Raw genomic sequence first — 12867 nt, 5'->3', positions numbered from 1 at the left:
TGTCTGCCTCCGGGGTCCATTCACCCCCACCAGAAAATGATTTACACCTATAACCCCACGTCTCCTTCCACTATAAAGACAGCTTTACAAGCACCTGGACCTCTCTGGGTCATTGGGTGATCATTCTCCCGACATTCCCCTGTGCAATGCATGTTAAATAACATGTTTCCCTGTTTTTCCTATTGATCTACTTTTCGTCGGTTCACTTTCTGAAAACCTTCAGAGGGGGAAGGGGGAAGCTTTCCTTCTTTGCCCCTACACTGGCAGCTGGGACTTCACTCTCCCAGCTGGTAGCTGGAGCCTTAAGGGGACCCCAAAACTAGATGCCATCACTGCTCTTTCCCTCTCTGCTGGCCTGTGGGGATGCTGTTGCCTCTTCAGCTCTCCTCTGGCTGTGGCCCCTCTGTTTTGAAGCCCTAGCCTCAAGCCCCATCCCCACTCTCTTTCCTACTACCCAGAGCAGACAGCAAAATATTTCTGCGTTTCCTCTGGAAAAATCCTGGGAGGTCTGTTTATGGCTGTAGCAAAGCGGCACACATCTGTGCACTGTTGAGCTGGGACAGCTGGAAACTCAGGCACTGGAGTTTGCTGGAATTCGGAGCATGTCGGTGCACACAGTGCCTGCCCCCCACCTACCCACCCAATGTGCCTCCCCATCGCTGCACGAATGTCCCCCCAGAGTCAGTTCTTGTTTCTATAACTAACCCTTCCCTGGCCCCTGCACGTACACACCCACATATGCAGACACACAGCGATTTCAATAGGACACACAGAGACAGAGACAGGGACACATGGCACACAGATATGCCAGCACATTCTGAGAGCAAACTCAAGCATGCTTCCTGAGGTCTAGAGGGCCACAGACACACACAGGTGCCCTCTTGCTCCACCAGGGCACGCCCTTGGATCTGTGACCCACCAGCAACACCTACATACATCCACAGACACGCAGGACAACGCATGCTGACTCAGCACACCCACGTATAAACATGCAACACACATAGAAGGTGTGATTCACCTCCAGCCACCTACAGAAACCCACTCTGAGCCAGTCAGGGCTCTGCCACCTAACCTCAGGCAAGGACTGCCCTCCTCTGGGAGACCTGGGGACTCCTGAGCCTGGGAAAGTCCCTGTTCTTTCCTATCACTTGCTCTGTCCCTGACCAGGGCTGCCCTCTCAACTGTACCCCTTGTGCCCTCTCTGTCAGGCAGGCCAGGGAACCTCAGCCCTCTACTCCTGGCCTGCCTCTTCCCTGCCTTCTGTTTCTGTACCCCACATCTTTCCAGAAGCCTAGAAAACTCTAGGACTGCTTATCTCAGGGTGCTCTCTGCTGCCAGGAGCCCCTCTGTCCCCATTGCTGACACCCCTTCTGCCTCCCTCAATCCTTCAGGCCTGCTCTTGGATCTGAAGTCTCTTATTCCTCAGCCCCAGGCCCCTCAGATTCCCGCAAGACTCCCCGATTGGGAAAGAAATGTGCTCTTTAGGACAGACAGGGGAGGAGTAGGCAGATGAAGGGAGAGAGGAAGAAGGGGAGAGAGAAAGCAGAAGGAAACAAAATGAACATGCATTTCCTAGGGCCTGGGAAGGAAGGAGGGGCGGACTGAGTACAGCTGTGGGATGCCCAGGGGAGCAGGTATCTGTGGGGATCAGGGACAGAGCTGGGCCACCTCAGCTCCACTTGCTTTGCTGGGCACCCATTGTAAGGGCTTGCTTGGCCCACAGGAGGACAAGGACTCTCTAGCGATGTATCCCAAACTCCTGATCTTCTCAGGCCAGACCAGGATTCTCCAGGGCTCTTGGACAGGGGGATTCTAGGCCTCCTCTTTAACCCCCTCCATCTGTAATTTCCAGTCTCACAAGCCTTCACAATTCCTCTTGGGGCTCTTCCTCGGGATGGGAGCCCAGGCTGCATGCAGCCCCTGCCTCCCCCCGGCTCTTCCCACCACTGCCTTGCTTCTTTCTAAGCTGGTAGATTGCAGCTATTCTCAGCTTTCTGTCCATATTCTATGGACATTTGTGGAATTTTTTAACCCAATCTTGGGTTAGAAACACCCTCCACTGTCTACTGGAAGCCTCAAAGCATTTTCCTTCATATTTATGAGATATGGGACAGGTTTCTTCAAGTCTGTGCATCTTGGTTTCCTCAATGGAACATGGAAACACCCAGCTGCTAGCACAGCTGTGAGCTTGGTCTCTGCCGAGCACCCAGCCCAGGGTCTGATGTTGAGCAGGGGGCCCTTGATAAATGTAAATTCCCTTCTCCTTACCCTACTTTCCCCTTTTACTTTGCTACACACTATTTAAACCAGGGGAGAGCACACTGACCCCATTGCCCCAGGACAAAGGAATGATGACCTGAATTCAAGAGCAAAGTACAGGAGTTTCTGATTAACTCATAAACACTCCCGACTTCCAGCAGCCCAGCTGCTGTGGGGTGGAGTGGAGTGGGGAAGGGAGAGGAGGTTGTTGAGGGGACATGCAGGAAGGAGATTAGGAAATTCAGAACCCGAGGACACAAGGGCAGCGGAATGCTGAGGCCAAGGCCTTCTCCCGATACCTGCCTCCTGCGGGAGCAATTCCACAGCACAGGGGCAGAGCCATTCGGAGGTCCTGCACCCCCTCTGCCCATGCCGGTCCTTCAGGCTCCGTGAGAAGTCTAGACTCCCTCTGGGACTTCGGGGCCTTGGATGTTCCCCTTATCTGCCCTAGCCTCCCTCCCCCAGCCCTGGGATGTGTCAGATGTGTGTTTTCTCTTGGACTCAGCTGAAGCAAGGTCAACCCAGCTTTTGAGGGGAGGAGCTTCCACACTCTAAGTCAGTGTTCCTGTGGACCCGGGACTTGACCAGAGAGCAGAGAGCACAGGGAGGAATGTGGGGTGGGAGGACAGAGCGCAGGGAGCATTGGGATCCCTCCAGAATTCCAGGGGTGCTCACATCCAGAGGGTCACCCAGGAATCACAGAGTGCCCCCCCACCTCCATGCCAAAAGGATCCCAACACATCCCAGGAAGAAGCCCAAATCTTTGTGCCATGGGGACCAAACATTCCACACGGTGGCTGTCCTTTTGGTTTGCATGGTCACTCTAATTTCTTTTTTTTTTTTTTTTTGAGATGGACTTTCGCTCTTGTTACCCAGGCTGGAGTGCAATGGCGCGATCTCGGCTCACTGCAACCTCCGCCTCCTGGGTTCAGGCAATTCTCCTGCCTCAGCCTCCCGAGTAGCCGGGATTACAGGCACGCACCACCGTGCCCAGCAATTTTTTGTATTTTTAGTAGAGACGGGGTTTCACCATGTTGACCAGGATGGTCCCGATCTCTTGACCTCGTGATCCACCCGCCTCGGCCTCCCAAAGTGCTGGGATTACAGGCTTGAGCCACCGTGCCCGGCCCGGTCACTCTGATTTCTAACCTGAATCTTTCCCGCATACCTAATGGATCCCGTAGTTCCAAGGAGTTAGTCATGATATCAAGTATGCAGCTTGTTTCCCCTGAGGATGAGCCAAACTTTGAGAAGACTCTCAGCTGCCTGTCTCCACCCTCCTTCATCCAACTCACCACCCCACCCTCTTCTCCTCCCCACTGGGCCATGTGGGAAAATGCCCTGTTAGCCCTTCCAGTCATGTGAATGAGGCCACGATTCAAAGGCAGTGGGCAAGAAGGAGGCCACAGGGAGTGGCCAAAAAGAACCAGCCCTTTGTGCTAGACAGGGGTCCTTGGGGGATGAGTGCATTTTTGGCGTATTTAGAAAGATTTTTTTAAAATAATGAGTGGCAGAGGAGGAAAGGGGAGGGAGGGAGAGGCAGAGAGGCCAAGACAGGACTTGGGAAAAGAGGCTGGAGCAGTGGTGAGAGCTGGGAAGGGAGGAGAAACAGAACATGAGCCAAAGGGCAAGAAGTGGGGACAGAGAGGGAGAAGCAGCAGGGTTCTTAGGACAGATAGACATAGTGATTACACAGGTGCCCACCACCATGGCTGGCTGATTTTTATATTTTTAGTAGACACAGAGTTTCACTGTGTTGGCCAGGTTCATCTCAAAATCCTGAACTCAGATGATCCTCCTGCCTCAGCCTCCTAAAGTGCTGGGATTATAGACATGAGCCACCGTGCCTGGCTTTCATTCTGATTTCTACCCTAAGTATTTCCTGCACATCTCATGGCCAGAGTTCTGGTTGGTGGCCCAGGGAACACCTCTCTTCCTCAGTCCTTCGTAGAGTAGGTATCAGCGACTGCTCTCTGGAGCCTCCATCCTCCCCAGCCTGTTTCCCACTCAGCGTGCTGTGTGGGGAGTCCATTCACAGGCTTGTTTTCACCAGACACTGCCTTTACTGGCCTCGGAAAGCCTGACACGTGACCCTGGCTGGGATACTCAGGTTCATGTATTTACCAACATGTTTAGAGCATCCGCTCAGGGCCTGGAGTGTGCAAGGACCTGGGGACAGTCCCCTACTCATGGAGCTGACCTAGCTGGGGAAATGGATGAGTGAATCAATGATTAGACTGCATGGTGATGGGAGGATGGCAGGAGCCATGGAACATAGTGGGGGGGGGGCGTGGCAAATCCAGGAGGGCCTCTTGGAGGACATGAGGACATGCTGAGTCTTGAAGAAAGAGATCCTCACCTCTATCAAATTCTAGTGGGTTCAGGCTTGCTGGTCCACTTTCCTCACTCTTACCACCCATTTTGGGGAAAGTAACCATAGTTCATCAATTTGTTAATTCATTTGAAAAGTACTTATTGCCTATGTAACATGCCAGGTATTGTGCTAGTGTCTAGAAATTCAACAATGATGAAGACCTAGTCACTGCCTTCCTGAAGCTCCCAGCCAAGTAAGACAGCCGACAAGCAGGTGAGCAGTGAGCCCCTGGAGACCACGCGGCGTTGTGCCAGGGCTCTCTTGAGTGCACAAAATCCCCTGTGAGCTCCAGCCCTCTCACCTGACCCTCCTTTTCTGAACCCGAGGAAGAGGAGCCATCTTTGCCATTTTAGAGGATGCCGGCTTGCCCAAGGTTCTAGGGCAAGTATCTAGAGGACCCGCCACCTCTCCTCAGTTCTCAGACTCGAAGCTCCTGTTCTTGTGTCCTCCTAGCCTGGTCTTGCAGGAGGAAGAGGCTGAATGAAGGTGGGCTTGTTGCCTGGGGACTGACTGCTCATAGGCAGGCTCCTGGGCATCCCTGGAGAAAGTAGGAACAGGGTCCTTCCTCCCAGGCTGCAGGTCAGAGATCTGGTTCCCTTGCTCCTCTGGCTTCTCCCAGTAGATGGGGCTGTGGGAAGAACTGGTAAGGTCAAGGCCCCTGGGAGTTCTCTAGGCCCCTGGGCTAGCCTGGCAGAACAGTCCTCCTTTCCTTCCTGCCTTCTCCTTCCTCCCTCCTCCACAGCCTCCTCGGCCTCCGCACCTTCCACCTCCTCCTCCTCCTTTTCACACCTCATCCTCTTCTTCCCCATTACTTCTCTTTCTCTATTTTCCCTCCTCCTCCTCTGGTCCCCTTCACTTTCTTTCCATTTTCTCCCCCACCTCCCATCTTCCCTCCTCCTCTTTCTCCTTCTCTCCTTCGAACTAATTGCTTAAGGGGTGAAGACCAGGTCGGCTTGTGAAAACCCCGATCCATCGCCATGGTGATGCTAATTCAAACTGAGTTCAAAGGAAATTGCTCTAGTTAAAACTAACAAGCTGGAGCGGGGGCCCCAGGAAGGACCAGTGCCAGGAGGAGCAAGCCCTGTGCCCAGAACACTAGCAAAAACAAGCCCACGGGCCGCTTACACTCCGCCCCTCTGTGCCCTCTCTGCAACCTTCAGATGGGCCCAACCAAAAGGGAACCTGAGAGGTCCTTGCAGGGAGCCCCCTCTTCTGGGCCAGACTCCACTCAAGCCACTTCAAACAACTGAGTGGCCTGCACCTCTTCTATAGTAAAGCCCTCTTCATCATTATACAGACTCCCTCTCCCTAGGGTGCACCCATGCTTTGGGGGACTTCACAGTTTGCACAAACACTTCCCATTGCTTTCTAATACGTGTGGATTTGAAAGTACCAAGAGGAAAGGAACAAGAAAGGCTGAGGGACCTGTGCCCCCGCCTAGGTGCCATGCTAAGGCTTCACGCACGTTCACACAACACGCTAATGCCATTATTACCTCCACTGGGTGAGTTTCCAGGGATGAGAGAGCTCCCAGTGGAAGAAACTGCTTAGAGCTTGATTTGAGTTTCACTAGGTCAGGCTGGTTTAAGGAATGACAGGGTAGGCCTTGAAATGGGGGGAGATGGCTCAAAACTGGAAAGAGGAAGGGTCTTGGTTCCAAAGTACAAGCGAGTTGCCTTCTGTGCTTTGAGCTGACCTGACACTGCTTCCTTCCCCGGCCCTCACAGCGTGCTGCCTGTACCGACTCCCAGCTCAGCACAGGCCACTTTCAGCCTCGTGGCTGCATACGGTTCCTCTGTATTGCGTGGGCAAGGACCCTCACTTCTTCGTCCATAGCGTAGGGCCTGGCTCAGAGTGGGCTCCAGCTGTTAGTTACATGTCCCCTGAATGAATGCTGAATGGAAACACTAGTCCCTTGGGAGGTGGAAGATTTGAGGTCCCCCAGGTCAAGAGAACCCGAGGAGCTGGCTTGGTGAGCTTAGTCTTCTGGATGCAACCAAGGGTGGCAGGAAAAGAATGTCTTGGAGGACCTTGTGGTGCTGATGTGATGGCAGGGGCCAGCCCCGGGACCCTCTTCCTTAGCAGCCCTCACCTCTGCCTGATTCCCTCGGAGCATCCCTTTTTTGGTTGCTGTTTTAAATCCTGAAGTGATCCTTCCAGGTACTAAAGAGATGCTAGTCTAGCAGCAAAAGAAATTCCTTGAAGGCAAAGACCATGTCTGTGCTTCTATGCTGCCCCCGCAGTACTAAGTGCAGTGCTATGGAGCTCAAGGGAGAGCTTCCCAGGAACATGAGTGACCTGGGGTCTGGCTGCCCACGGGAGGGGCTCCGGGAGCCTGCAGGCTCCAGATCTGCTCTTTCCTCAGATGTACCATGAGACCTTGGGAAATCTCATTGCCTCTTCATTCCTGGGTTTCTTCAGGTGTAACAAAGGATGCTCGTGGATGAGACATCCTGCTCCCCCAGACACATCAAGAGGAGACTCATGCAGCTATGATGCGTGATCTCAGCCCCTCCAGCATCAAGGCCCTCAGCACCTTCCTCCCCTCCAGGGATGGGACCTCTGGTGGTGACTGAGGTTCATGCCTGATTCTCTGGGACCATCTGCTGCCCTCCATCCCCTCAGAAGGGAGGAAGTGACTCAGCCCTGGTTGGGATGGGGGCGATGGAGAGGCCCAGGGCCAGCCTCCCACTCCCAGGACAGCTTGCGTTGCTTTGTACTCAACCCCAGCCTTTCATCCCAGCATCTTAAAGCCCCTTTCAAGCTGGAAGCAGTCCTGGGAGTTGGGTCATTGTCTCAATTAACAGGAGAAAGCTGGGGCCCAGGCTTGGTGGAGGCAACTTTCCCCTGAATTAGGCCTTGAGTCAGATGCCTAGGAAACCCAGAACTTCCCTGCACCCCAATCATCCCAGACTTCTGCCCCAAGCTCTGGGGGCCAATTGCAGAGGAAGTGAGCAGTGTGTCCTTGCCTGTCACTCCCTGCAGACTCCATCAAGGTCCTGCACAGGACCCTGAGGGTGTGTTAGCTGGGCTGGAATTTCCCAGAGGACCATTCAGTGGGTCCCCCTGACATTTTGTTACTTGTGGGGAACCTGCATAGGCTGTGCATTTCCAAGTGGAGAGAGGGGAACAAGGTGAGTGAACAGATTCTAGTAATAGACCCAGCCAGCCTTCATGACCCCTGAGATGTTATAGCCAGCACAACCCACTGAGTTTCTCTGCCTGTTAAAATATCATCTGTAGCCAATCAACCAATGACTGCTGAGGCTCTTGTGTACCTGGCCTGAAGCAAACAGATCACAGTTCTAAATCCTGGCTCAGTTGCTGCATGGCTATGCAATCTTGGGTAATTGCTTTAACTTCTCCGAACTTCAAGTGCCTTGAAGCTCCTTGGTTCAGGGTCTAGAAGACAGGAGATCCCACCCCTACTAATATCGCTTGGAGGATGAGAACTACAGAGCACAGGGACTGGTGGGAATCTTCTTCACTTCTCTTAAGGAAGAACGCACAGAGAGATGCCATGGAATGCTTCCGGTCACAAGCCAGGAGTAGTATGCAGGTTGTCATGGAGGAGCCTTCAAAGGGTGGCTGTTTCTGCTCTTCTAGGCTTGCATGAGGCAGCTCCCTGCTTGCTGAGTCAGGGAGGAGAAAGGCTGGAATAAGAAGGAGTGTGAGGGTGGAGTGTCGTGGGGAAATCAGGGGCAGGAGAAAATCCAAGATGTTGCGCAAAGAAAGGTGGGGGTGGGGGAGGGTCTGATTTAATTAGGCAGCAGGGAGGAGAGGGGCTGGCTCCCCCAAAAGAGACTGCCCGCCCCCGTGATGATGCTCTATGAGGCAGGGATCAAAGCTGCCCTGGGAACACGGCAACAGCGCTGGGCCACTAACGCTGGAGCTCCCCCAGGGGCCTGCTTGATGTAGCTGCCTCTGTTTCCTTCCCAGCTCATCACCCACGCTTATTTCTGAAGGGGCCTGTTCCGGCCGAATCAGCTTCTCCACGCCTCCAGCTTGGGTCACTGAGTCAGCCCACTGGATTGATGTCCAGGGGCACCTGTGACTGCAGAATGTCCATCTCATCAATGCCCAGCTTCCTTCTCTGGCCCTTGTAGCTACCATCACCTCCACCTGCTTTTGTTCTCTTGCAGAGCTCTGGGCTCAGCTCAGCTTATTTGCTCAACAACCTCAGTACCTGACTCTCAGTTTTGCCCTTGGCCTTGGCATTGGTCAGTAAAGTGAATGCAGTGGGCCTGGTCCTTTCCTCTCCCTGGACCTTATCAAATCTCAGTTCTGGGTTGACATGTGCAGGCCCTCCATTAGCCTCCCTAAGTGTGAAGCCCCTCTTTCAGCTGCTATTTCTGCAATGCGCCATTGAGAGGCCCAGCTCAGGCCGGAAGGCCCAGGCCTGTCTCAGGTTTACCCATCCATGGGGCTTTGGTTCTGGCACAGAAAGAAGCCAAGGGTGGGGAGATCAGCATGGCTGAATAGAGGCTACTGAGAGTCCTCTGGCCAAATCTGGAGAATGTATTAGGGTGGCGATGGTGGAAAGGGTGCTTAAGAGGGAGGGGAAACTGGGCCTGGTATCAAAGTCGTAAGGAGAAAAGAATGTGACCTTTCTTCTGGGGTTTGTGACTGTTGGAGAGTGGTTTCCTCAATGAGACTTCTTGGATGGTTATCTGAGGGTCTCAAACTCTTTCCCTTCATGGCTCTTCTGACTCCCACTGGGCACGTTCCCTGTTCCCCAGTCCCCAGTCCCCTCTCCTCCAGCCTCTGGCTCAACATTTCACTGGAGCTTTTTGAGGTCTTTGAGGGTATTAATTCCCTCACTTCTTAGATGAAAAAATGGAGAAATTAGCAAGATCTGGTGATTTATTTACAGACTCACAGCAGTAATGTTAAAGCCAGGTCCACCTGGCTCCAGAGCCTATGCTGGTTCCATTACACCCTCATACAGATGTGTGTGTGTGTGTGTGTGCACGTGTGTGCGTGCGTGTGAGCATATGTGCATTATGTATCAAGTATGTGATTTCCCAGAAATCCTTAGAGAATTGTTTGTTGGCCTCTCTTCTCATCTTTCCCTCCTTTCCCCTTCCTCCTCTTCTTTCTCTCCCTAGATTATGCAGTGAGCTGTCTTTGTTCATGATGTGGTTTCTTTTCCAAGCAGCTTCAGAAACTCCAGCTTCTAGCCCTGTCTGTGGAAGAGGAAAGTGGTTTTAAAACTCTCAGCTGGTGTAGTAGCAGTCTCAGTACCAACATGGCTTCTAGGCAAAATATAAACATGTCTTAAAAGGGTGAAGTGGAGAAGGCAGGAGGGTCAGGGCACCCGTGTCCTAGGCTTTACTCGGCCTTTTATCCATTATATGACCTTGGATGAGTCTCCAAATTTTAGCTTCCTTACCATGTGATGGAGACAACAGTGCTATCAGCCTCCTAAAGTTGGATTAGAAGACACCATATACATGAACACATTGGGTAAACCATAAAGGATCAAGTCATTCATAATTGTCAACTGGGGGAATAGTACTATTGGACACATTCACCCCTAGTGTTTCAGTGGGACATCATGAGAACGGCATATGCTCCACACCCCTCTCAGAGACAGGATCTAGTTGTATGGATCATTCTCTGTGATAATTCTTATGGCAGAATGAACTAACAGATAGCCTCCCTACCTTTCGTCAGGGGGATGTTAGTCATCCCAGATGCTGAGAACACATGGCGACACTTCTGCTGTAAGCCAAGCTCAGGAATGGGTGATGCTCCTTAGATGAATTCATGCTAGGGCTATTGTTTTACAAGGGGCAGGGTCAAAGACAAGCTCAGAAAAATAGCCCTTCTTCATAAGAGACGAGATAATTGGTGCTGAGAAAAAAACCAGTGCTCATCATGGATGGAGACATGCTTGCTTCTAGGCTATTGAGGACATTGGCCAGAGCTCTCCCATGGGAGACTGAAGGGCTTTCATCACACCGATGCCAGCTAGGCGATCAATAAGGGGACTTTCTGTGGGAAGGGATAGGGCAGGGACACTGGTCCAGGGAACCAGAAAGAAGGGACTTTAGGAAAAGGACAGGAAGTCAAAGAGAGAGACAAAGAGGTCTGGAGAAGAATGGGACAGAAGTCTTATCTCAAGGTCAATGTCTGCTGCGCTCCTTTCTTTGTTGTTTCTTGCAAGTTAAAAAGTTAACTTTCCACTGGTGTATTGCTCTTAAGATCTGCCAACTCCTTGAGTGGAATGAACCAATAAGCCTTGCATACCTCCATTTTACTTCTCTATATTTGACCTGGGACACACTCTCCAGGAAGAAGGTGTTCAGAAAAGCATAGAACTCTTTCCTCAATTTCTTTCAGGGGATTTCTCTGAGTGGAACAGAGGAGTCCTGGACTCTGATGGGTGACCATGTTGTGTCACCATGGTTACTGGCATCAGAAGAGGCTCCAGGGGCCAGCAGTGGAGATGACCACCATGTCCCAGTGTGAGAGACTGAGTTTCCTGAGGGCTGTTCACAGTTTAGCAAAAAATAACTTTTAAGAAACCCAAGTAATGACATATCCTCAGGGCCTAGACACAAATATTTCCGATTGCCCATTCTGGCTATAGATATTAATACCTGGGTTGGAAATAGACCCGATAGGTCATTTTGTCCATCCTCCTGCCTCAGGAAGGACTCACTTGATATATGTTTGTCTTATCCTTCCCCTAGATCTTCAGGGGTCACAATACTATATAATCCTCCACCCATCCATCCATCCATCCATCCATCATTTATTAAAACATGCGTAGGACAGGGGACCTCTCCTTTAAGAACTCATGGTAAAGTATTTTCAGAGATTCCAATCCCCAACCAACAAGAATAATTTCTAGTGTTGAATCTAATCCGGTGTCTAATTTCTAACATCTAATCTCATATCTTCATTTGGTAAAAAAGATAAGGATAAAACAGCGTCGTTCATTCATTCGTTCATTCATTCATTCATTCATTCATTCATGGATACAGGAATGCATACATCCATTCCAAATACTTCTGAGCGTGTTGTCTGTTCCAGGTGAATTAGAAGGTGCATCTTAGGTACATCTTAAGGCTGGGAACTCAGCCAGCATTGGAAATGTGGTCAAGGAAATCTCGTATGTAGCTACATATTTGGACAAAATGGAGCTCCTACAACTCCTTCCATTAATGATCTCAAAATATCCAAGAAGATGATCATTGCCCAGAGGGAGCGATTGTGCGTTGAGGGTTTCATCCCAGCTGGCATAAGGTCGGCTCCAGAATTTCTAATTCTTTGCCATGAAACTGTTTCCAAAGGAGCAGGTAAGCAAGGTTGGATTCTTTTGCCTCTATCTGAACCTGCTCCCCAGCCCTTCCCTTGGTTTTTCTCCCCCACCTCCCCCGCCTTGTGTCCTTTCAGCTTCCATACCTTCTTGAAGCAAATGGGGGAGAAGGTGGGCTAAGAGTGGGACAGAAATACCCTCCTGAACTCTCAGCCTCTCCTGATTCATCAAAGTGGGGAAGCTGGTTGCTGGAGTGAGTGGGGGCGGAGAAGAGAGGGAGAGAGGGCTCTGCAGGCTGGGAATGATGCGGAGCCCTTGTTAATGTCTGACACCTCCAATAAAAGCTGCGGATTCCCCAAAAGCGATGTTTGAAAATCCTCAACTCTTTGAAGCTTGGTGTTTAACTGCCACTCCTTCCATGGGCTTAATAGGAAACCAAGCCCCTTGGCTTGCTCAAAGGGCGTCACCTGGGAAAATGCCCCTTTTCCAAGCATCTGAGATCCTTGTATGAGGACCCTTGAGTCTTCTTGCGGCTGCGCATGACAGGGAGGCCTTGGTTCTTGTAGAATGAAGGGCAGCTGCCCCCAAGGCTTGTAGCTATGGTGGAAGCTGTGACTTATTGGCTGGTGTGGGTCAGAGCTGTGCAAGGGAGCAGGGTCAAGACTGGGAAGGCAGAAGGTGGATCGAGTGCAGAAATGAGGTTATTTCCAAGCAGTTATTTTTCTAGACTGGCTGCTTCTGCTTCTTCTTTCTTCTTCCTCTTCTTTTTCTTCTTCTTCTTCTTTTTTTTTTTAAACTCCATTTAACTGAAAAAGTGGAACATATACATATGCTAAAATAGGGATATAATGAAAAGCAAACTTTTCATTATAAAGTGGCTTCTTTACAGGAAGCCACCTGTCTCCCAGCCTGGAGGCAACTACTATTAACAGAATTTGTGTGTCATTCAGAAATTCCCATGCTTTAC

This window comes from Callithrix jacchus, chromosome 10 (genome assembly GCF_049354715.1).
Source record: "Callithrix jacchus isolate 240 chromosome 10, calJac240_pri, whole genome shotgun sequence".
NCBI lineage: Eukaryota > Metazoa > Chordata > Mammalia > Primates > Cebidae > Callithrix > Callithrix jacchus.
This window is presented reverse-complemented; position numbering follows the sequence as displayed.